Source organism: Rattus norvegicus, chromosome 5, assembly GCF_036323735.1.
Source record: "Rattus norvegicus strain BN/NHsdMcwi chromosome 5, GRCr8, whole genome shotgun sequence".
NCBI classification, from domain to species: Eukaryota; Metazoa; Chordata; class Mammalia; order Rodentia; family Muridae; genus Rattus; species Rattus norvegicus.
The window spans coordinates 95,441,263-95,467,277 of NC_086023.1; the positions used below are offsets into that span (position 1 = coordinate 95,441,263).

At 40.3% G+C, this 26,015-nt stretch overlaps 1 protein-coding gene and 1 long non-coding RNA gene across 46 annotated transcripts in view; both read right to left on the reverse strand.

Annotated features, from left to right (window-relative positions):
• The window catches only part of Ptprd (protein tyrosine phosphatase, receptor type, D), a 2,322,278-nt gene that overhangs the window by 348,042 nt on the left and 1,948,221 nt on the right, over nucleotides 1-26,015 (reverse strand). The gene's annotated exons all lie outside the window — the stretch shown is intronic.
• Nucleotides 1,138-26,014, reverse strand: LOC134486943 (uncharacterized). Its single transcript, XR_010066537.1, has 2 exons — nucleotides 8,122-26,014; nucleotides 1,138-6,987 (listed from the first exon to the last, which is right to left on the reverse strand). It is a non-coding gene; the product is annotated as an uncharacterized LOC134486943 (long non-coding RNA).

Genomic DNA, 26,015 nt, shown 5'->3' on the forward strand with positions numbered 1-26,015 from the left:
ACTACTCTAAAAACAACTCATACCTTAACCTTGAGTCTGGATCCACACTTCCAGCTAATTCTCATTATTTATCTGGGGGGACCTCTTTCTAAGCCCTCATTCAGCCAAAATACTCATTCTCCTTTAATGCTTTATTCTCTCTCCATAAGCATGACAGGCATCAGCCAAGTGATCATAGCAGAAATCTGGTGTCTCCTTCTTCCTCCCTTACTATCCATATCTGTCATACCCAAGGCACTGCCTTCCTATGCTTGCTTATTCTGCCTTCTGTTTTTCTAAAACTCGGTTTACTTTTCTGCTCCACATCCCTTAGGATATCAGAAAAATCAACTATCTGCTCTCTCTTGATGGACTGCCCTCCCCAAAGGGTAGGATGCTGTCCTTGTCGTTGTCATCATCGTTGTCGTCATCCTCCTCCTCCTCCCAGCTTATCCTCCCTGTCATGGCCTGAACTCCAGCCAAACTTAACTTCAAAAAAAAGTGTAAATGAGAGGAAAAGTGGGACAGTTGGGAGAGGCAACCAGGTTAAGAAGTAATAGGTATTCTGTTCTGGAAATCAGAAAGGACAAGTTTTCCCATATTCTACCTTATGACATAAAGTCACATGGGTTTTAAGATAGACAAGGGGACGCCCTTAGAAGGTACATAATTAAGACTAAGCACTGCAAGGAGATGAATGAGGCTGTATTTTAGAAAGCACTCCCCAGAGGGGACATGGAAAACACTCCAGGATCTCCAGGTTGTGAGCTCTAACTGGAAAGCAAATCAGATCATGGGCTCTCAAGTATACTTTCTTCTCTTTTGTTCCATTTTCATTTCATAAACAATATTCAAAACATCCACAAAAATGGGGAATACATCCTATCTTCGACTTTTATTACAGTTGCTCTGCTTTGGGAGGCTTATTCTTGGTCTCACCCACCTCAAGATTATCAAATTTGTGTTCCTCCTACAGGGTCAGCACACTAATTCAACAGGAATGTTTTATCACCAACCAAAATGTATTTCTAAACCTAACTACTCCATATTTTCAAATTAAAAATACAAACAGACAAATCTTTTTATAAAACCAATTCCCCAGAGTTACAATACCAAGTAACACACATTGCGAATTTGAATTAGTTAGGGAATATAATATTTCACTTTTGCATCAGCATTTCTAGTACAAAAAGAATGAAAGAAATCAGTAGCAAATTATAAATAGGAAAGACCCATGTTCTTCCCAGACTAGAGAGCAATTAAACACTTCTACATTGAGAGCAAAGAAGGATCACTCATCCTGCTCATAGTGAACATTTCTCAGGATGGTATATGTGCATCTATACAGAAGATATCTTTATAATTATAAAATAAATATAATTCTTTTTCTTAGATGAGACAGCAGCCATAACTAAGTACTGGAGATACAATAAGCATAAGTCTCTAAATTACTAAATAATAATATCTAGGATTTACATTTGTTTTCTGAACTTTATTCTGAGTAGAGTCATCACAGCCATGTCAATAACAACAAAGAGGCTGACTATGCCGCACAGTGTCACCAGTGTGTCACTGCCAAGGCCGATGTCCATTTCAATCTTACTGTGCTCTGACTGCTAGGCTGTTGTATCAACTTGAAATACAAAGTACTCAAACTGACCAAAAAGAAAGCTAAAAGCCAATTGCCAATCGAGAATTTCATTATTTCCATGATTATTTTCTAGGGGCACCTAATAAAAGATAGCATCAAATGAAAAAGGCAAGCCTCACATCTAAGAGATCAACCAACTTATTGCAGAAATTCTTCTGAAATAAAATACACCAGGATTTTCAGGGAGCTTTACTTATTTTTCCTGTTAAAGCAAGCCCTTGCTGCCTTTCTTCTGCATCATTAGTCTGATTAGAATACTGTAATTATTGGATTAGTAGTTCATTCTTAAAGAGATTTTCACACTTGAACTAGCTCTTCCACAGCCCCTCCTAATAAAGTTACAAGATCTACCTGGAGCCCTCCAAGCCTGCCCCTCCCCCATCCCTTTCTCAGACTCAAGGGGACTCTGCAGTTTCCAAAGCACTTCATTTAGTTAGGAAGCAGTGATTATACAAGGCTTTGAACCTGAGAAAGAAAATACAATCCCAAGGTGTGAGTTATACGAACACATGCCCCGCAGGAACAATCCGTCAGTTTCACAGAAGTACCCAAGCAAAGCACAGCAGCCTAGGGAAGCCCACTGCCAAGTCCAGCTTGTCACTGGAGACGCTGCAGCTGCTCGCTTTAGCAGACAGTGTTAAGCAACCGTAGCCAGGTTCGGATTGCACTGATATTGTTGATGGACTGCAGTAGCTACAGTTCTATGTCAAGAGAGCAGAACATTCCTACGCCACAGTTCCCATGGGATGGACGGAATAAAAGGACACTTCTTCACAGTGTAGATGCCTCAGCTGAAGAAGAGCATGGATACATGAAACAGTACTTCTTAGAGAATCAAGCCAAAAAGCAGTTTTACTGTTTGTTAGCAAGGGATCAACTCCAATCAATTAATGTTTTAATTGCCTAGACTAATTAAGATAATGAACAACAGTGAGCCTAAAATCAATTAGCTTTGTCCAGACTTTCTATTTTGAACCGAGGGCCTGAAAGACTTCTTTTGATTTTTGGCATTTTCTTTAGCTGCTGCAGTAAAATAGGTGGGAGCAAGTTACAGGTGATCTGGCCCCTCTCTGCCTTCAAGAAGCCTGCGTGGTTAGTTGAATAATTCTCTGGCCATAGGAGCTGTGTTACAGGATAGGCAGGAGATAGCGAGAACTGCAGGTTTTAAACCAAATCATGTCTCTCTAAAGCAATCAATGGCCAAAGACAGCAATGTGTCCCTATGGTCACCTGGTTTCTATGATTTAAGTTACTTCAAAGTAAGCACGGGAGACTATAAAGTCTCTTTCAAATTCCACCAGACAGCAGTATTTTTTTTTTTTATTACACAGACTGAGACATTCAGATTGCATAAGAAATCAGGACAGAGAAGTGTGGGGAGCCGAGGAAGTCTGGAAGGATTTGAACAGTATTTGCACTAACTAGTAACGACAACTTCCTCTGAGGACAGTCTAAGAGTACGCACCTACAGAGCCCGCCTACCTGCATTGGCGGACTTCTCCCCTCTGTCCTAAAGGTAACAGAAGCTGAGGTTCCAGCTTGCTTCTCGGTTGGTGCTGCCCCAGCAGAGTCAGCAGAGCCAACATAACCTGCGCGTTTTTGTCAGATTTCTAGGCTCAGGTCATATAGGATGTGTCACATAATAAGCAAGCCCCAGACTCAGAAAGAAGGACCAAACTGCTAAATCCAACTTCGGAAAGTCTGTGGTCTGGGTCTTCCTCACAGAGACAAGGTTGTTTAATCATAGTCTCAAAATAATATTAGTACTATAACACCAATAATAATATAATTCATGAATCATCAGCGCCACCATCATGAGACACATATTACAGCATTCATATCTTTCACCTCACATCTCCCTCAGCTTTTGCATTGGTTATACTAGCTGTTACTTGCTTTTTGTGCTACTCAGAGTTCTGTACCAGACAAGTTACCTGTAAAAACCAACTTAAGAGAAGAACAGGATTTTTTTTTTTTGGCTCATGGCTTTTCTCTGTGGAGGATGCTAAAAACCCTCTTTTTCTAGCACTGGGTGAGGTGGAGCCTCAGGAAAGGGCAAAATTGTTCAATTGTGTTATCTGGGAGATAAGGTGTAGAGTGGCATCCTAATAATCCCCAGTGACCCATCTTCATTCCAACACGTCCCACACGCTAAAGGCGCTACCCCTGTCCATAGAGCTGTAAGTTAGGAACCAAACTTTCTTAGGACAACACTGAGTCCTTGAACAGGACTCTTCGTGCAGTGCCCACAGTACTAAATTGCCCACAGATTGCAGTGCTAAGATTTTACACCTTATGTATGAAGCCACCTTGAACCAGGCAGAATAACTGATTATACTCTGGGAGCCTTAAGAGGCGCCTCTGCCTAAGAAAAATACATGTGTTAAGCTATGTGAAATCCACACCTGTTCCCCATTCAGCCAGTCAGTAACTGACAGCCAGCTCTGTGTCAGGCGATGTGCACATAAGTCATGCAGCATCACTTCCCACCTGTTAGAGCTGCTGTTACCAAGCAGATAGAAGAGAACACGTGTTGACAAGTATGTGGAGTTCAAGGGACCCATGCGCAACATTAGTAGGGATAGAAATGAGCACAGTCATCATGGAAAACAGTGGATAAGTTCATCAAGCACAGCAGAAAAATAGAAGTACTTTATGATCTGGCGAGTCCAAAAGAAAGGAATTCAATATGGTGCAGAGACATCACCACATTACTGTTTAGGCCAGCATCATTAGTCGAAGTCACAAAATGTGATTCACCTTAAAGTATATCAATATATTAATGGGCAAAGGCATTTGGATAATATGAACCAAGAAATGCTATTTAGTCATCAAAATGAATGAAATCTGCTCTTCACATTAACATGGTGTAACCTTGAAGACAAGAACCAGGACACTGAAACAATACCAAGGGGCCTTAATTCACTCACACAGTCTAAAATCACACCGTCACATGGCTAAAGAGTATAATAGTTGGGGCAGAAAGCAGAAAGGAGGTAAAACTGGATTGGCATCACTTGAAAGAAAGACGGGTTCATTTACACACATTCACATTTATAGGAAGATGTCTGCAGTAAAACAATGAGAATACTGAATAATATCTGGTGTTCTTTAGAATGCCAAGAATGGAAATTAAGTTTTCAAATCAAAAAAGGTATTGATATCAGATAGTTTAGTGTCACTGGGCCTGCTCAGATATTCTACAAGATACATATACCTCAAAATGCACAATTGTAACTTCAAAAATAACACAATAATTTAAAAGAGACCTCATCTAGGTATACTCTAGAGAAAACCAAAGAGACGAATCAATAGGGGAAGGAAAGGGTAAAGATGACTTCAGTTACAAAATAGCAAGCCAGGAAGCAATGAAGAGAAGATAGAACAGAGGCAGAAGGAACACCCATTCAGAGCCTGCCCCACATGTGGCCCATACATATACAGCCACCAAACTAGATAAGATGGATGAAGCAAAGAAGTGCAGGCCGACAGGAGCCGGATGTAGATCTCTCTTGAGAGACACAGCCAGAATACAGCAAATACATAGGTGAATGCCAGCAGCAAACCACGGAACTGAGAACGGGACCCCCATTGAAGGAATCTTAGAAAGGACTGAAAGAGCTTGAAGGGGCTTGAGACCCCATATGAACAACAATGCCAACCAACCAGAGCTTCCAGGGACTAAGCCACTACCCAAAGACTATACATGGACTGACCCTGGACTCTGACCTCATAGGTAGCAATGAATAGCCTAGTAAGAGCACCAGTGGAAGGGGGAGCCCTGGGTCCTGCCAAGACTGAACCCCCAGTGAAAGTGATTGTTGGGGAGGAAGGTGGTAATGGGGGGAGGATGGGGAGGGGAACACCCACACAGGAGGGGAGGGGGAGCAGCTAGGGAGATGGCCCAGAAACCTGGAAGGGGAGTAACAATTGAAATGTAGATAAGAAATACTCAAGTTAATAAAGATGGAAAAAGAAAAGAAAAGGAAAGAAAAGAAAAGAAAAGGAAAGAAAAGAAAAGGAAAGAAAAGAAAAGGAAAGAAAAGAAAAGGGATGGGGCTGCTTAGACCCTGTGGTGCAGGAGTTAAGTGATGAACTCTGAAATCTTTCTTGACTATGAAGGAGGCACAGGTTTTATTGGATGTGGTCAGATATCTGAGGACATCCTATGTAACTCCTAAGCCTATAATGTATGCTCCCCTGGGCTCTCGGACAGCAGTTCTCAACCTTCTTAGTGCTACAACCCTTTAATATAGTTGCTCATGCTGTACTGATCCCCAATCATAAAATTATTTCATTGCTACTCCATCATTGTAATCTTGCTGTCTTTATGAATCACAATATATATATCTGATGTGCAAAATATACATTATGTGAACTCCAACGGGGTCCTGACTCACTGTATGCATATGTTCATACAAATCACACTTCAGGATATATTATTATGTCTTTATAATAAATCCATAATAATGCACTTCTAAAACTCAGCATCACAGTGACAAAATGGTACCAAATGTATGCAGCCTCAGAGGAACACTTTCTAAGTTCTTGGCAGACATTCGCTTTACAGTTAGCAGCAGAAAAGCTTCTCAGTTGCTCCACAGTACCCTTGGTAAGCAGGTGTGGCCCTCTAGAGACAAGCAGAGGTCTGAAAGGTTTGGTCCTCCTAGTGTCCCCAGGCAAGTGTCTACACACTTTTGTTAGTCAGCAGCTGACGTTATCAGCTGGTGATAGTTATACATCCTTGTGGAGACAAGGGGTGGGAACGAGGTATGGGATGTGGAACAGTTGGAGGGTGAACCTGGAGGGAAATAAAATCAGGAGTGTAAAAAAAATTAAATAAAAAAATTAACAACAACAACAAAACCAAAAACAAAACTCTAGCTTGGTTTCAGGTTTACTTTCTATTGCTGTGATAAGGTACTATGACCAAAACCAGCCTCAAGAAGAACGAGTTCATTTCGTTTCACAGCTCACAGACCATCACTGAGAAAAGACCGGACAGGAACTCAAGTAAGGAACATAGAAGCAAGAACCGGAAGTAGACACCATGGAGTAATACTGTTTACTGGCTTCCTCCCCATGGCTTACTTAGCCAGTTTTGTTAAGTTCCCAGGAACTCCTGTCCAGGGGTAAAACCAACCACAGTGAACTGGGCCCTCCCATATCAACTATTAATGATGAAAATACCTCAGAGCCTTGCCTACTTGCCACACAGTTGGGGAAATTTTCTCAATTGGGATTTTCCTTTTCCCATATTACTCTAGCTATGTAAAGTAGGCAAAGGACCAAGCAACACATGATAAAGCATTTGAACACAAAATCACATTCCTTTGGGGAGCTGGAACTTTTAAAACCTCTTCTGCTACTGGTAAAACCATTCTGGAAATCAGTCTGGAGGTTCCTCAGAAAATTGGACATTGAACTGCCTGAGGATCCAGCTATACCTCTCTTAGGCATATACCCAAAAGATGCCTCAACATATAAAAGAGACACGTGCTCCACTATGTTCATCGCAGCCTTATTTATAATAGCCAGAAAATGGAAAGAACCCAGATGCCCTTCAACAGAGGAATGGATACAGAAAATGTGGTACATCTACACAATGGAATATTACTCAGCTATCAAAAACAAAGAGTTTATGAAATTCGTAGGCAAATGGTTGGAACTGGAAAATATCATCCTGAGTGAGCTAACCCAATCACAGAAAGACATACATGGTATGCACTCATTGATAAGTGGCTATTAGCCCAAATGCTTGAATTACCCTAGATCCCTAGAACAAACGAAACTCAAGACGGATGATCAAAATGTGAATGCTTCACTCCTTCTTTAAATGAGGAAAAAGAATACCCTTGGCTGGGAAGGGAGAGGCAAAGATTAAAACAGAGACTGAAGGAACACCCATTCAGAGCCTGCCCCACAGGTGGCCCATACATATACAGCCACCCAAAATTAGACAAGATGGATGAAGCAAAGAAGTGCAGACCGACAGGAGCCGGATGTAGATCGCTCCTGAGAGACACAGCCAGAATACAGCAAATATAGAGGCGAATGCCAGCAGCAAACCACTGAACTGAGAATAGGTCCCCTATTGAAGGAATCAGAGAAAGAACTGGAAGAGCTTGAAGGGGCTCGAGACCCCAAAAGTACAACAATGCCAAGCAACCAGAGCTTCCAGGGACTAAGCCACTACCTAAAGACTATACATGGACTGACCCTGGACTCTGACCCCATAGGTAGCAATGAATATCCTAGTAAGAGCACCAGTGGAAGGGGAAGCCCTGGGTCCTGCTAAGACTGAACCCCCAGTGAACTAGTCTATGGGGGGAGGGCGGCAATGGGGGGAGGGTTGGGAAGGGAACACCCATAGGGAAGGGGAGGGGGGAGGGGGATGTTTGCCCGGAAACCGGGAAAGGGAATAACACTCGAAATGTATATAAGAAATACTCAAGTTAATAAAAAAAAAATAAAAAAATAAAAAAAAAAACCTCTTCTGCTATTTTGTATTTAGTGGTTGAGGTGAAAATATCTTAACTTTATGTGTATGTTCAATACCTAAAGTGCCAAATCAGGGGACTCTAATATTGTTTCGCACTAAAACTCAGTATAATTGATTAAGTGGTTAAATACCATTGTAAAACATTGTATGAACTCACTACCAAAAGTATATATGATAATAACATATTTCAACAGAAATATAAACTAATTGTCTTGGTAGTTAATGAAACTCATTTAGTTCTAGAGATAGCTTGTTCAAACATATAATTACACTGTATAACTACAAAGTACTCCTTTTAATGCAATATATATTTATTAAGACATTGAGGAATATAATTGGCATTTTCTAAATAAGTTTCGTTCATGACTATTTCAACTTCAATAAATGCATCTTTTAAAGGCCTCAGATTAATTAGCATAGAGCAACTCTCACCTTCAAATTAGATCCTTAAAAGAAACAAATAATTGGAGCTAAGTATTATTGCAGAATCTTATCTAGTAACAAAATATTTAAAAAACACAAGTAGAGATCTGAGGCTCAGAACAGATCTAGGTAGAGTGCTTGCCTAGAATGCAGGACGCCCTGGGTTTAACCTCTAGCACTAAATAAACCAGGTGTGGTGATTCAGGCTGGCCATGCCAGTATTCAAAAGGCAGAAGCAGATCTCATTTGAATCACCACAAGAGGAGGGGGGAGTTCCCCTGCCTCTGAACATATACAGATTCCTATATTTGTAACTTGGATTCTACACTGTATTAATCACTTTACCTCATTGTATCAAATTCTTTAAAATGTAACCTTCACATGTAGGTTTTTTCTTTTTATTTTGTTGCTGTCTTGGTCTCTGATACATCTAAAGAGTCTAGAATGGTGGAGATCTGTGAAGAGAGTAAGTCACTGAGGAAATGTGTCATACAAAACACCTGGAAAGGGGAAAGGGGAAGTGCTCCAATTGATCTTTAGGACCTGAGCAACATCCATGAATGACAAAGTGCAAACTGAGTTCTGAGGGCAAACAGCTTCGTGGATTATACAGAACAAAGCTGGAAGTTGCAAGCATGATAACAAGGGCAGAGCAGATGCTGCGGCTATCTGTGCCAATTATGAGTGAAGATCAAGGTCTTCCACATCTCAGCTAACTCTGAAGAAACGACTGCAGACGAAGGACCTCAGCTATACCTGCAGGTGAGCATATGCCGATTAGTCCACACGAGCCCAACTATTTTCACTTCCTTCACACACATAATCTCCTGCATCTAAAGAGAAGCTCCTAGTACAAAGTACAGAACCCATAGTAGTTGGATAAAGGAATAGTATATCTAAGACCTCCTTACTGTAATTAGAAAAACACAACACAAGCTCAAATCTTTCCATTTTAAAGCTAATTTTGGTTGGTTTTGTTTTGTTAACCATACCATAGATTTTGTTGATAAAATCAGAAATATCTATGGACCTATGTTATAGTTAGGGTTTCTATAGTCACGATGAAGTGCCATGGATAAATCAATGTTGGAAAGAAAGGGTTCATTTTACCTTACAAGTTGTAGTGTATCATCCTGGGAAGTCAGGACAGGAACTCATGCAGGGCAGAACTTAAAACTTAGGAATTGAAGGCCATGGAGGAATGCTGCTTGTTGGTTTTCTCAGCCTGCTCTTTTTGGGTCTGAACTGTCTCACAACACTCATCAATCTAGGGAATGCACCACAGATTTACCCACAATCCAATATGGCGGGGACCACTTTCATAAGTAAAGTTTCTTCTTCCCAAATGACTCTGGATTTTGTCAAGTTGACATAAAACTAGCTAGCATTGCCTATAATAAGACACTATCCAGGCCAAGGCTGTGTTATTCACAGCATCTTAATATGAAAGAGAATAGTAAAGATTGATATTCCTAAAACAAAGCAGAGTACATAATCCTAAAACTGACAGGAAGTCACTTAGTGTACTCTCTCCAGCCAGTCTAGCCTATTTGATAAGTTTCAGGCCCTGTCTCAAAACAACAACAAAGAACAAACAAACAAACAAACAAATGGAAGGATGGCCCCTGAAGAATGATAAGAGTAATACTCAAGGTAGTCCTTTGGCTCTACAAATCTACATACACCCATAAACATTTATCAGCAAAGACATGCGCACTCACATATGGCACATAAACAGACACACACACACACACACACAAACACACACACACACAAATATTACTAGTGAGAGTCACCCCAAGATCTCGCTTCATTTGGCCTATTTAATTCTGAAAAGTAGAAGGTACATTCTAGAGTCAACTCCATCCTAGTGGATACTGAAAAAGTTTCAACACCAATCTTTATTAGTCTTTGGACACTCACAAAGCCATTTTCAAAGATATATCTTATTAGCCACACACCAATGAACCTTCAAGGGCCCACTTTTAAATGCGAGTTCCTTCAGCTTTGTGTGCATCAAACTTTACACTGGGTATCCAGAGAAGTCGCCAACAGAAACCCAGCTTTAATCATGATGCTAACTTTGGTCTAGGGGCAGAGGAAGGAGGAGGAGCCCCATCCCTAGCCTTGGTCAACCAGAGGCTACTTCAGGTCTGAATATCTGCCATTACTAGAACATACAAGGTGTGAGGAAAGGAAGAATGAATAATTTATCAGTCCATATCCACACTGGCTCTAATTATCCATATAACTGCAGTAAGGTACTCTGAATCTTTCCATGTTTATATTACAGTGTGGGAGGCAAGGCTATGGCATTCCACTTTTGATTCACACACTCAGCCTTGATGGATGTGCTGGTGCCTCATTACCTGCTTTGCTCTCATTAAGCATAAGAAAGACTAGAAACTGCTGGAGAGGAGAAATGTTATTTGTTGGAATTTTACAAATTTGTGGGACCCCTATGTTCTTGTGAAGAAGTACATCCTTTAATTTCAATATTATTCATACTTAATGGTTTTCAATCCACTAAAAACATTAAAATGTGGTTTAGATCACCTATAAAACTGAATTTCAGGCTTCCCTTGGAAAAATCAAAAGATTCTGAGCATGTATTCTCCAGAGGACTAGACCAGAAAGGACTGCTGTCTCCCTTCTAGAATTAGTATAAATGGTGCAAAGTTGAATCAGCTTGCTTTGATAATGAATCTCTCTTGTTTGGTCAACATAGGCTTCTGAATTTACTACCCATAGCTACATTGAAGGCTTACATATTGAGACAAGGAGAAACAGACAAGACACTAAGATGAGACATAGTCATCTTGAACATAACAAATGAGGATTTTAGACAGAAACAGAAACAAACCACAGCAAACTCTATGAGAGACAACAAAACCCGCATTAATCTGATCCAATGTGTGGAGGAATGGACAAGAATGGAAAGAAACTAAAAACATGCTCTCCCTTAGCTACTTCTCATCCTTTCCTGTGTATGTTCTTTATAGCTAGACAATACTTACCAAGAACGAATTATTATAAATCCTGACTATTTGCACATGGCCCTTCTTCATATAACAACAAGAGCTTCAGTTCTAGCTACCATGACCCTTATCCTATCTGATTTTATAACCATCTCCCCACTGTGAGATGAATGTTACACACAGCAGTCACTCACCAAAACTGGACCACACCGTCCCCCATTTTCACTGGCTTCCATCGCTTATTGATAGATAGCACTTAGAAATGAACTGAGTGGTAGCCCATTTCCCATGCTTGGTCCTTTTGGCTACCCATCATGATTTCATTGGTCAGTCCATGCCTAGATATCTATTTGGTTCTACAGTGCCGGCAGACTGGAACATAAATCTACTTCAAAACTCTAAAGCTCTCCTATTTTACCATAGTAAAAGGATCCTGTGACTTTACCACACGGACACTTCCTCAGCATCCCAACAAACTCTGCTTCCAGCACCACTCCCTCTGTATCTAAGGCAACACTCCATTTCCTGTAAGGTACCTGCCTTTTTATTGCGACTACCAAGTCTAACAGTAGTGAAATGGCTCCTTGCTTATATATACTCATATCCTTGGGGCACATAAGCATAGACTGATCTGAGCAAAGGAGAGACTGGAAACAGAAACTTAGGATTTGAAAAGACAGAACTGTGGAATGATGGGAAGTACTGGCGGCAAATCTAGGAAACCAGGAAGCACTCTTCCAAGAAAAAAGAAACACACACACACACACACACACACACACACACACACACACATACACACACACATACACATACACACATACACACACATACACATACACACATACACACACACATACACACACACACACACACATACACACACACACACAAATGTAAGCTGTTAGCAACTTAAATTTGTGAGGCCGTAAAGCCCAGGGCTGAGGACACAGACCAAAGGGAAGTGAGCCAGTCCATTCCATGCCTAGTGTTAGTGTCAGATTCATTTGTCTAACTGCAAACTCTAGAGGAAAGTGATCCCAGACTGTGAGTAACTGTTTTATTATAATTGTCCCCATGCCCCTCCAGTTTCCATCTCTGTAAATCAGAACAATTAAAATAAAAGAAGAATTATATATTTTACAATTGTTAAACCATCTTTTTATTGCTTTTGCTGATGCTGCTCTGATTACTTCACAGGCATCAGCTCTCTACAGTGGTGTTTCTTCTGCATCCTTCAAATGAGTCTCACTGTGAGGCTCTCAGTGTTTCCCTGTGGGACTTTACTCCACACTTGAATGGACTTACCCATTAGTCATTTGCCTTCATATTCAGCCAGGATTTTTATTTAGTCTAATTAGTCTTCCTTTTTCACACAACTAGAGCAAACCTCAATCCTTATGAGGATGTCGCTATAACCTTCACACCTCTGTAGAATTGGGTACCTTCTGCCAACAGCCAGGATGAACCAACAATGGCTGAAGCTTTGCATCCACCCATGTTTGTCAGAGATTCCAACTACAGTACATGGCACATCCCCCTCCCCAGTAGTGCCTCACAAATGCTTTCCATTCTCTGACGTGATGGAGCCTGGATATGTACCTTTTGCACTGGCTTCAAGATCACTGGTGCCTTTCTGCCAGCGTTGTCTTCAGCTTTTTGACAAAAAAGCATTGAAACAGAACGGGGCCTCTGCAGCAGGAGTGCCCACAAGGAGGACAACTCTCCATGATATGCCTGCTCTCGCCTACCTTTAGAAAACCAATATCAGGCTTCAATACCCATGATCGAACTGTCTCTTTGCAGGGCTCTTACCACATACCCAGCAAGCACAACACTTTCTAACACTTTCTTCCACTTTTATTTAAGATGTTCAGAGCTCCAAATGTCAGACACACAGTGCAAAGAGAACTATCCCACAGCTGATAAATTATTCATTTTTCAGGAGCTTGCAATTGAAGTAGCACTAACAGCCAAATACCTGAAGCACCCCCGAAAGACATAAAGCATAATAACATTCAAATCTTTTTCTGCATAAATTCCAAAGGTTAAGTGCTATTAAACATCTTCTGTTTACCAAGAGATATGCTCTTTGAACTTCCTTCTAATTAATCTGCTCCCAATAAACATTATTAACTAAGAAGACTGCAAAAGAGGCCAATCAAGTCCTTCTCTTCCCCTTAGCTCATCCCACTAGGCTAAACAAGGCCCTTTCCTGATGTGCTCAACTTCTCCCTGCCTGATGAGCAAAGCCAAAAGCAGAGGTCATCACACTATGAGCCTAGGACCAAACTGAAGCAGACACACATACTTATTTATGCATAATGCGGCTGCCTTTTTTTCTACCACAGAGGAGCAAAAGAGTTGCTCCAGGGACCCCATGCCCACAAGTCCTAAAATATTTATAATATAGCCTTTTCTAGAAGCACACTCATGGACCTCTGGCTAAAAGACATATGACATATTCTGTACTAAGTTTTAATGTTGTATGTCCATGGGCTTCTTGCACAGGAAAAGGCTGCATATAAACTTCTGTGACACAGTATACCACTTCTATGGTAATATAAAGACATCAGAAAGACCCAAAAAATGTAGGGCTAAGGCTACTTATTCAGCTGGTAAAGCATTCCATTTTACAGTGATGTGCTCTATAACTTTCCCTCTAGAGATGTGGGCAGACATTTATTTACCAAGGTATGGAACAGATAATATGCTAAAGAAGGGGTTTCACCTAAGTAGAGTTTAGTGAACTGATAGATTTATTGGGATTCCTTCCAGAGTTCGGTGAGCCTCAGGAAGCCTAATATTTGAAAAGATCAATCTAAAAATCAAGGCTCACTACTCACAAGCTGCATCCCTGGGACCTCTGCCCTTGCTACAGGCATCTCAACCAAGGTTGCCCCCTCTCAAGTAACTGCTAACACAACCCTAGAAAGCGGCCATATGAACATTTTAACCTTCTGAGCTTCACGATCCTTATAAGTTTCAACGTTTCTACGTGTCAAGAGTCACCCTCCACCCTCCAGAAAACAGGTCACCACATGTCAATTGTTGGTTGCTGGAGGAATCCTAACAACAGTGTCACATCCATTCCATACAGCGAGTGCACCTTGTAGGGCTTAACACCTCCAAAGCATGTGGAGTAGGATTCCTTTTTTTTAAAAAGGAACTGGGAAATAGGTTGTACTCATGTGATGACCGAAGTGCATTGCTCTATTTGTGATAGAATCTCAAAGGCAGATCTTACTGCCAACAACTTAAGAGTCAAATTAACAACTAAAGCAACAGGGAAGCCTAAGGAAAAGTAAAATAATTCCATTATAAAACACTCCATTTTCCAAATGAATAAGTTTGCTTTTCCTTATTTTGAGGGAAAGTAGATATGCCAACACACAAATTACTCTGCAGATGACACATGCATCATTTGTGGACACAGTATGACTACCTACTCATTGACACTATCATCAGAGAGTTCCTACATGCCTGCAGTGGTCAGTCCTGGGTGAGTTTTTGGCTTGATGCCAGGGTAGCATCACCTACCCCTGAGGTCAATAGCTCTAGCTGTTTGTGCTTTGCTGCTGCTTTGGTGAGAAAAGGTGCAGAGAGTTAAGTGCCAGGTGCACCATCAGTACTCCACTTCTTTGCTCTAAGCACTCCATCTGGGCTGATCCTTGCTTGCTTCTCAGTGAAACTGCAGACAAAACTTCTATCAGCATATGGCTGCTGGGTGTCCTGGTGCTCATGTTTAATCCCAGCACTTGGGAGGAAAATGCCAGAAGGCAGGGAGTTCAGAAGTAGCCTGGACCACATTTTGAGACTGTCTAAAAACCAAGATAAAGCAAAGCAAAACAAAATCACAGTCTACTCTTTCAATGTTCAGGAGCCAATGGCATCAAATTTTAACATGTTCTAAGGAGCATGCGATGGGAAGGTTTGAGTTGAGACAAAACTAACTTTAAAAACTAACTTTAAAATAAAACATAACCATATACTAATTAAATTAAATATACTCTAACACAGTTCATTGGTGAACAACAGTGACATTTATTTGGCACTTTTACAGTGTCTAAGACTGTAAATCAGTTAACTCACTGAGTCCAATATGATCCAATATTCCAGGCAACAACACTGGAGCATGAGCTCTTGAGACAATCTTGCTCTCACTACACAGGTAATAAAAGAACTAAAATTTACCGCTCCAAACTGACATAGCTGATTTCTCAAGCCAGTGAATGTTCATTCATACTTCTGATAAAAGATTTCTCTTTCAAACCTTGTCTGGCATACATATATGGACAGCTGTCTACTTCTTCTAACCCGTAACTTAAACATTCTAGTAGTCTTCCACTGGACTTGCCTTTCCTATCAGAGGACACTAGCAATGTGTGACAATAGTCTGGCTGTCATGATTCAAAGTAAGATGCTAGCATGGCAATACTTGCAGAGTCATAGTAGAGGATCTATCTAATCCAAAATGTTAGAAGTCAAAGGTCTAGGATATACAGGCTTCACTCACATACCAGGGCTCTACAGAGTGTAGAGTTTTCAACAGAGACAATGGTGAGACAACATTTGATTTGATATTTTGTTGTTAATTTTGTTACTGTATGTTTGCTATTTCTCTTAAGCATTGTCTAGATCTAAAACTATCTCAATAGGTAGCAATGGAAGAATGTTAATGTCTGCATATAACAAGTATTATCCATAGGTACACAGGATGAGATAAAAACACACCTTCACTAAGTGCCTGTGTATACAGCACACACATCATCCACAACCAAGATTCCTTTTGAACCTCACAGGAAGGCCTAAGGGATGTGAACAGCTCCGATGGGCAGGGAAATGGAGAAAATGACTCCAGGTAAGCAGAGGAAAGAATCTGGAATGTAACTGAAGCCTCCTTCCTAGTGCTGCATGTTATTCCATAGAAAACATTCATACTTTGGCTTAACAACTGTACATTAACCTACGTTCCTACTGAAAATGAAACATAATACAACGCAGCCATGGTGAATTACTTCTATGCCCAGCACTTGGAAGGAGCAAAAGAAGGATTGCTGAAAGTTGTGGATCCATCTTGTCTACAGAGAAAATTCCAGGCTAATTAGGGGCACACAGAAATACTCTTTTTGAACAATACCATAACAACAAAATAAAATAAAATAAACAAACAGAAATTAAATCCAATCACATAAGCAGTAATGATTCCATCATATATCAAATAGAAGAGGATTCCAGGAAAAACTTCATTAAAAAAAGTATCTACCTTTATAGGCAATATCACTGAGAAATCACTTAAAAACCCTACTGCTATTAATTTTATCTAATTTGAAGTATATGGAGAAAAGACCCATTAGTCTTTTTTTTCTTTCCTGTACTTACATGTTGATCATCCAATTAAGTCCCTTCTTTTAAAAAAGTCTCTTACTTAGTCATCTAATGCAAAAATGGAGGGAGAGAATATACAGTTCCAACATAAAACTTAATTCACTTTAAAATGAAAACAACACTAGCCAGAAATAAAAGTCAGCCTCTGGCAAATTAGGGAAAAATCTTCACTAATCCCACATCTGATAGAGGGTTAATATCCAAAATATATAAAGAACTCAAGTAGCTTACCACCAAAAACCCAAACAACCAAATCAAAAAATAGGGTATAGAACTAAACAAAGAATTCACAATAGAGGAATCTTGAATGGCTGAGAAGTACCTAAAGAAATATTTAAAGTCCTTAACAATCAGAGAAATGCAAATCAAAACAACCCTGAGATTCCACCTCACACCAGTGAGAATGGCGAAGATCAAAACTTCAGGTGACAGCAGATGCTGGTGAGGATGTGGAGAAAGAGGAACACTCCTCCATTGCTGGTGGGATTGCAAACTGGTACAACCACTCTGGAAATCAATTTGGAGGTTCCTCAGAAAATTGGAAATAGACCTACATAAAGACCCAGAAATACCACTCTTGGGACTATACCACAAAGATGCCCCACCATGCCACAGGGGCACATGTTCATAGCGGCCTTATTTGTGATAGCCAGAAGCTAGAAAGAACCCAGATGTCCCACGACAGAAGAATGGATACAGAAAATATGGTACATTTACACAGTGGAATACTACTCAGCTATTAGGAATGAGGACATCCTGAGTTTTATAGGCAAATGGATGGAACTAGAAAATGTCATCCTGAGTGAGATAACTCAAACCCAAAAGGACATGCACTGTATGTTCTCACTAATAAATGGATATTAGCTCCCCAAAAAGTACAGAATACCCAAGATACAGTCCACAGAACTCAAAACATTCAACAAGCTGAAGGACCCAAGTGAAGTCTCCTCAGTTCCACTTGGGAGGGAGAAGAAAGCAACCACAAGGGGGGAGAGAAGAAGGGAGGGACAGGGTAGAGAAATGGGGATGGGGATGGGGGAAGAAGGGAACATGATCTGGTTTGGGGTTGGGGAAAAGGACTGAAGCCCTAGAGGCCAGCAGAAAGAAAGGAAACAGGCAACCTCGGGAAGAAGGAGGTTGGAGAACCCTTCAGAATGTATCAGAGACCTGGGAAGTGAGAGACTCTCAGTACTCAAGGGGGTGGGGACCATAGATGAAATGTCCTACAGTGGGGAGAGGCAACTTATTGAAGTTTTACCTCCAGCAGAAAGACAGGGCATCAAGTGAGGGATGGGGTTGCCATCACACAGCCAAAACTCTGACTCATAATTCTTCCTGTCTGAAAGAAATGCAGGGATGGAAATGGAGAAGAGCCTGAGGAAAAGAAGGTCCAGCAACAAGCCCAAAGTGGGATCCAGCTCAAGGGGAGGCCCCAAGACCTGACACTATTACTGAAGCTATGCGGCAATCACAAAAAGGCACATACCATGACTGCTCTCCAAAAGACCCAACAAACAGCTGAAAGTCAGATGTAGATATGTACCCCCAAACAATGAACAGACGCTGCTGATCCTTCTGGTTAAATTAGGGAAAAGCTGGAGGAAGCTAAGGAGGACAACCCTGTAGGAGAACCAGTAGTCTCAATTAAGCTGGAACCCTGAAATCTCTTAGACACTGGATCCCCAACCAGGCAGCATATACTAGCGGAGATGAGGCCTCCAACACATATACAGTGGAGAAATCCCAGATCTGGGTTCAGTTAGAAAAGATGCACCTAACCCTCAAGAGACTATAGGCCTCAGGAAGTTTAGTAGGGTGGGTGAGGTGGGAACATCCTTGTGAGGACGGGGTGGAGGGGAATGGCGGGGTGGGGAGGAGGTATGGGATCTGAAACTCTCGGGGATGGACAGGGAGGGGAATAAAATCTGGAGTGTAAAAAGAAACTAAAAAAATAAATACATAAATAAATCTAAACAAAAAATCATTTCTGCTAAATAAAAGCCTTAATGTTCTAATATACAATAACTAATACAACGGAAATTTCAGCTAAGCTACTTGGTCAAAGAGATCCTAACTTCGTTGGGAGGCCATTATCATGAAGATATTTAGTTTCAGTAGAGGACAGTAGCACTGTAGCCAAGATATTCTCAGAGAATTTCTGTTTCCCTACATACTTGCATAGTGCAAGATCCTCCTTGCAGAACTTCCAGCTCTGGCTCCTCCCTGTCTATAAACCTGGCCCTGTGAACCTGTTGTGTCTTAGAAGCCTGAATTCATTCTGTCTTTTGAGCCAAATAGATTCCTTCTTCTTGCCTTTAAACCTTTAAAAATCTACCTTTTTCAGAATTGGCTCCTCCCCATTGTTAGTTCGGGGCTGTCCTGAACTGAAAGGGATCTTACTATGTGTGCAGATCCTATACTCCCTAGGTTCCCACTTTTTATGATGCTTAAAGTGCTTTCCCTTCCCTAAAATCTCAATCCGCATTCACTTTTTGTCTATAATCACATCTTGTACTCCTACCATATTCCAATGGGACAGAAGCTATATTTTAACAAGAACCTGAATCTTGCTTTTTGAGGGCACGCCGAAGACATGTGCTGACAAATTACTAATTATATATGGCGATAAAAATTTATCTTTTTAATACAAATAGACATAACAGGCTCTTTGTCATCTGAAATCACTAAAAGTTTAAACAGTCACTTTGGTAATAAGCAAAAGCATTTTAATTTTTATTACTTTATATTCATCATAAACATTTATTCAATAAGAAAAAGACCAATTTTTAAACGTATTTAATAGATTTGTTATTCATTCACACACACAGAGAGGGGGGGAGGTACAAATATGATAATATTTGCTGTATTTTCAGTACAAAATTAATGTTTTAGTACTAGTTTACTACATAGAACATAGAAGCACTTGCATATTTTAGTGGCTGACTTAATAATAATAGTAGTTATTATAATCGATTGCCATAATACTAAACTATGATTCTAACAGAAACCAATCTCAAATTACAGCATGCATCTATAGCTTGTATTGTAAAACCAATTTACACTGAGTATCTTCCATAAAAATGTACTGAACTTCACTCACAATTTTAAACTATTTCTTTAGTTAAAAATTTCAACAGATATTGTGATAAAGATGAGTTTAAATAAAAACACCTAAACTCAAGTAAAATGTGTTAATATGTGAATTTGACGACAGACTGTAATATGCAAGCATAGAGTCATATTTCAGTCACTGTACACCCCTCTATATTCTATGTTCCAGACATTGTGTGTACGCACATACACAATAGAAACGGAACAAAAGAAGCTAAGAGAAAAAATACAAACGTGTAAGTCAGTTAACTTGTCCAAAAGGAGAATTTTCTTCAATCCCTAGTCTTTTTCCTCGTGATTCTTCACTTGAAGATGATGCTTTGAGTTGGACAGGTGCCCCAAAGGTAAAGAACACTCTAGAAGAAGACCTGGGTTGAATCCCAACACCCACATCAGGCAGTTCACAACGATTGGTAACTCCAGTTCCAGAGAATCCAACACCCTCTTCTGGTACTTGTACATGTCTGGGGTATAAGGTATACATACAGATAGAGAGGTCTGTCCCATTTCTTCACCTGCCCCTTCTCTGTCTCTCTTTGTCTCTCTCTGTGACACACACACACACACACACACACACACACACACACACACACTTTTAACCAATAGTCAAAAGAAAGGTGGATTCTGGATTGGAACATCTTTTTTTTTTTTGTTCTATTTTTTCGGAGCTGGGGACCAAACCCAGGACCTTGCGCTTCCTAGGTAAGCGCTCTACCACCAAGCTAAATCCCCAGCCCCCGGATTGGAACATTTTAAGCAACCAAAGCACATATGTTTGGGAGTGGTAGGAGGCACAGCTGCCTTTGAAGTTGTCATTATTTGAAATAGGTCAGGCACATAGTGTCTGAATAAAGAAAATTAAGGAAACTAAAACCAAAAAAGGGAATAACATCAGGAAATCATAAACAGCCCTAATTACATGCCAAGAGGCTATAACAAGTAAAACCCTAGCAAAATCTTAGACATTGCTGTACCCTTCACACTTGGGGCCTCAACACAGACAGTCAACAGTGATAATGGGAAGTTAAACTTGGTTGTTTCTTTTTTAAAGCAAATCCCTACGCACTCAATCAAGTGCTCTGAAGTATACACACGTGTTGGCTTTGCAACACAATCTTAACCTTACTAGGTCTGCAGAGAGCTATTAATTCTGAAATCTCCAGAACCGCCACAATGGAGCCCAGGACCAGCAGAACAGCTGGGGTGTGTTCCTTGCTTCAGACAGCTGGTTGTAGCTAATGCAGCCACTTTAAGATTAAAGAAGGAAGGAAGGAATGAGGAGAACCAGCACTCCTAGATCAGCACACCTCAGTCAATTCAGAGAAAGGAAAGCAGACTTCCCCAACAGCTCTCTCAACCTGCCTCACCTAAAACACCAACATCTCTACCTTCAGTTTGTACTGACCAAAAGGACCTTAGCCCTACAACTGGAGTTAAAATCAACCTTCTTCTTTTCATTTAACATTTTAAAACTAATTTGCCCATCCTTTAATTCACACAATTCAAATGTATAATCCAAGAATATGCTGCAGACTCCAGTTCCCTTACTGTCATCAGGCTAATTAAACGTTGTAATATTTTCATTACCAGAAGCAACTACTTTTAAAAGGATGTGCACATAACTTCGGAGACTGGGAGAGAGAACAATCATAACCTAAAATAAGAAGATATTTCAATAAGAAATTAATGTTCCTTGTGCAGAGTGGAAGTGCCTCCTAGAAAGTGGCCAACTGAGTGCCAGGAAAGTTGCCAGTCCTCTCCCAACTCCAGTGGGAAGAAGTCTCCAGAGCCTCTGGAAACGCGAACATTCATCAGCTACTCTGTCTCTTTAAGACTTTTGTCTCTTTGAGTGGCTTGTGTTCTTGTTGCTGCTGCTGCTGCTGTTGTTGTTGCTACTGTTGTTGCTATTGTACAATACTTCTTACCATATTAATGGCCGTTTACTCTTTGCCTCCGCACGCTGATGCCAATCTTCTTTGTGGGCCATTGGCCATGTGATACTTTGTGTGTGTACAGAAAGTATCTCCAGTTCTTTGCTCCAGGCAGCTCAAGGAAATGCATTACCATGAACAATGAAGGGGACAGGTGGAGCATCTGATACTCATTCCACTCGAGCCACGTGACTTCTAGCGAGTCTATAGATGAGCTCCTTTGAAAAGACTTCCTAAAGAACACATTGCATACTTCTGATTTTGAGTTTAATTCCCGAGGCAAAGATTTATAAGGATCTCGTATGTATAGGATTTCTCAGAAAGCAGGGTAGCAAATTTAACAGAAAGCAAGAGGCCTGGCTTCTCTGTCACCCAAAGTTTATAGTCTCCAGGTAAAATGAAGAATTTCAGCAGGGGACCTAAGGCAAGTGCTTGGAAAAATGGCTGTTGAAGATAACAGAACCATTTCTTAAACACCCAGCCCATGTCACTGGCTGGTCTGGGTTTTACTTCAATTCCTTTAATCCTCACGGCACTCAAGTACTAGAAATTCTATTATCACCGGCATCTGTTATTGTCATCATCCACATTCCAAAAACAACAGGACTGAAGGTAAAGTATATGATTTAGTGAAGTGATAGCCAGAAATCAAAGTCACACTCTAGTGGACATTACAGCAGAGGTGCCAATCCATCCACTGCAATGAAAGGGATTTTAAAAAGCTTAAAGAAATCCATGGAACATCCTCAAAGAGCAGGAAGTCAGAGCTTTCATCCACAAGAAAAATACCGTGTTTGTGGTGACATCAGCAAGGTGCTTGCTTCAGCAAGGAAAGAAAATGAGGAAGACATACAACTTAAGATGAAAACATGGCAAAAAGGCAACTGCGAATAGAGGAATGAAACCATTTCAGGACCTAAGTGTGAAAGTTTATGTTTCTATCAAAGGACTGGTAAAGGCTCAGAGCCAGTTATAGTAGCCAAAATGTAAGGTGAAATTCATTCAACCAAAAGATGCCAAGAGCTGTTTCTTGGTATGTACATGATATTTTTTAAGGGGCTGGGTAGTATGGGGAAAAAAGAAACAGACAGATAACTGAACACCAAATACAAGGAATATCTCAGACAAAAGAAAAGAGGTTTGTGCTGGAGTTAAAATATTAAAGTATAAATTTATGTCTAAATTCTGTGTGGTGTGGTGTGGGGGTGAAGACAGAGAGACTGGCTCAAAGAGCTACTCACCATTCTTCAACAAAAGTCGAACTTGACTCTTGGACCACAGTTCTCTCATGTAAACGCTCTTATAAAAATAACTAGCAAAATCACCCAGAGCACTCAAGACTAAGAGTAAAAACAACCACAAATATAGCCTTTTAAAGAAATCATGTGGTCCAGCAGGACACTTTAAACTAGCAATAGCAAAGACTATAATTTCCTAAGGGAAATTTCTTAACGTATATTTGATCTAAGACTCCAAGAGTTCTCCTTAATGTAACACCACTTAGCTATGGCCTTTTCCACCACCCGTTACCAGATTGAATGCAGGCTCTTTCAAGATAATTATTTCAAAGGGATTAAACTGGCTGTAAACTAGTGTAGTAACCAACAGGGCCTTCTTCACATTTCCCAATCACAAATCATCTTTTGCTACAAAAGAAAAATCAAGTTTTTCAGATTTCTCAAATGTGCATGGCAAGTCAATATTAAATTTTGAATCATAACTCAATAACTTGGATCAACGTGAAACATAGAAAAAAGGGGAAAGAGTGTGTCATTATGTTCTAATGAAATTAGAAGATGAACCCACAACCTGAATAATGAGAGCTTGACAATATCATCTTTACAAGGAGATGAAACCAGTTATTCTTGACTATTACATGGTTCCATATTTTTCAAATGATTTTAGAAAAACGGCATAATATAATGAGATATAATCTGGATATAATCTAGATTTTCGTTTGTTTGTTTGTTTTGTTAACATTACACAAACTGGAATTCACTGGACATACAGACCTTCAATTGAGAAAATGCCTCAATCAGAATGGCATGCAGGAGAGCCTATTAAGCATGTTCTTGGTTAATGATTGATGTTTGAATGCCCAGCCTACTGAGTGGTGCCACCTCTGGGGAGGTGTTCCTGTGTTGTATAAAAAAAGCAAGAGAGTAAGCTGTGGACATCACGAGTGTAAGCAACACCCCACCATGGTCTCTGCTTCAGTTCCTGCCTCCAGGTTCTTGCCTTGATTTCCTGCCCTTACTTTCCTGCATGACACTGCACTTTGTGAGATAAGATAATCACTTTCTTGTCCAACTTGCATTGGATATTCCATCACAGCAGTAGACAGCAAACTGGCACAGTCATATCAGATCCGGGATAAAGTGTAAGAAGGAGAAAAAGAAGGGTGTAGGCAGGAGGGGTGGAGAGAAATGCCATCTGTGGCAGAGAAACATAATCTCAGCAATAGTTGCTCCTAAATTCTTGACATCTGTCTGCCACTTTCCACCACAGCATTAAGCAAAACCATAGCTTCTCCAAAGAAGAGGACTTTTCCGTCTGCAAGGATGATTTCTCAGATATATAACTAGTAAGGTTCATTAAAATATACAGCTTTGATCAGATATTTAGGAGGGTACCTAGGGTCTTGATATGCTTTTGCCAAAATCGAACAATGGTGAAAACAGTTACTTCTGGACTTTGGCCAAAACAGAATCCAAAAAGCTATACATTCAATTGTTTTCCAATAAAGTAAATTTAGATTTTTGAAATAAGTCTTGACATAAATGCCTTTAAAATAACAATACCTTACATTTGGATCTTTCCCCCAATTAATTATTTCCTGGCATGGTATTAGAAATTCCTTGGCTTAACCTTAAACCAATACTCCCAAGTGCTAATTAGCACACGCTATATATGTATTTATTAACCACAGAATGTTGTGCTTAGAACATGCATGCTCCACATGCATTCAATTAATACCATTATTTTTTTCCTCCCTGAAAGATTCCTTTAGAAAATAGATCCCTATTTAAATGAAGCACTTGGCAGTTAGTGAGGGAATTCTTGTCAAGACACAATTAATAAGAAAGTGCTAAGATGACATAGGATCTTTGTCTTTGATATATTCTTAACATGAATCAAATTTAATCTCCCTGGGACAGCCAGTGGAGGGAAATGTTAATGACTGCAGATGTTATACATGTTAATCACAACAGGGGACTCCCCAAGAGAACATCCAAATCACATATGAACTATACTCCTGAAGAAATTGACATGGCCGTAAGAGCCAGGAATGGCCACTATTGTCTTGTGAACACCATAGAGTATTCTGCATGAGGAAAGAATCATGTAAACAGTGTAGAACTAATTATTGCTAGTTAGGAAGAAGATATGATCATCTCATTAGTTGGCAAGCTAATTAACCACAATCTTAGTTTCATAAATTGAGTCCAGAATCTGAATCTTCAGTGTCTGCATTGCATAGAATTCTTTTCCCACTTCCAGGCCCTCCACCCAGCCACAAAGTTGTCAGTTCTGCTTGATTTGTTTGAATATTGTACTCCACGACAGCTGTCGGAAACAGTACATCAGAACAGCTGCTGTGACAGCTACAAGGGGCTTGCAAGTTTAATTGGGCTCAATGTGACATTGTGCATTTTTTCAAACATAGAAATATCCATACAACTGAAGAAATTTCTATTGAGTCTCGATAATGTTTACATATTGGGGCTACCAATTGGTCAGCCACAGTTTAAGTGATATTGTTGGTCTTGTTTTATCTCTGTCACAAGGCTGCTATGAAGTATGAAAAGTGTACAAAAATAGAAAAAGTAGTAGGAGCAGTTAGACACACAAGCAAAGAGGCATTAAACAGAAGAGGAGGCAGTGCAAGAGACACGTCAATAAACTCTTTCAAAGCCTGGCAAGAAGCCAAGGAGGATCCCACAGTGTCTCAGGATATACTTCCCAAGGAAATATATTCAGAGCCCTGAGCCTGGTGCCAACTGCAAACAAAACCACTCATTATGGCCACAGCTCCCTAGAGAAGGGCAGGATGG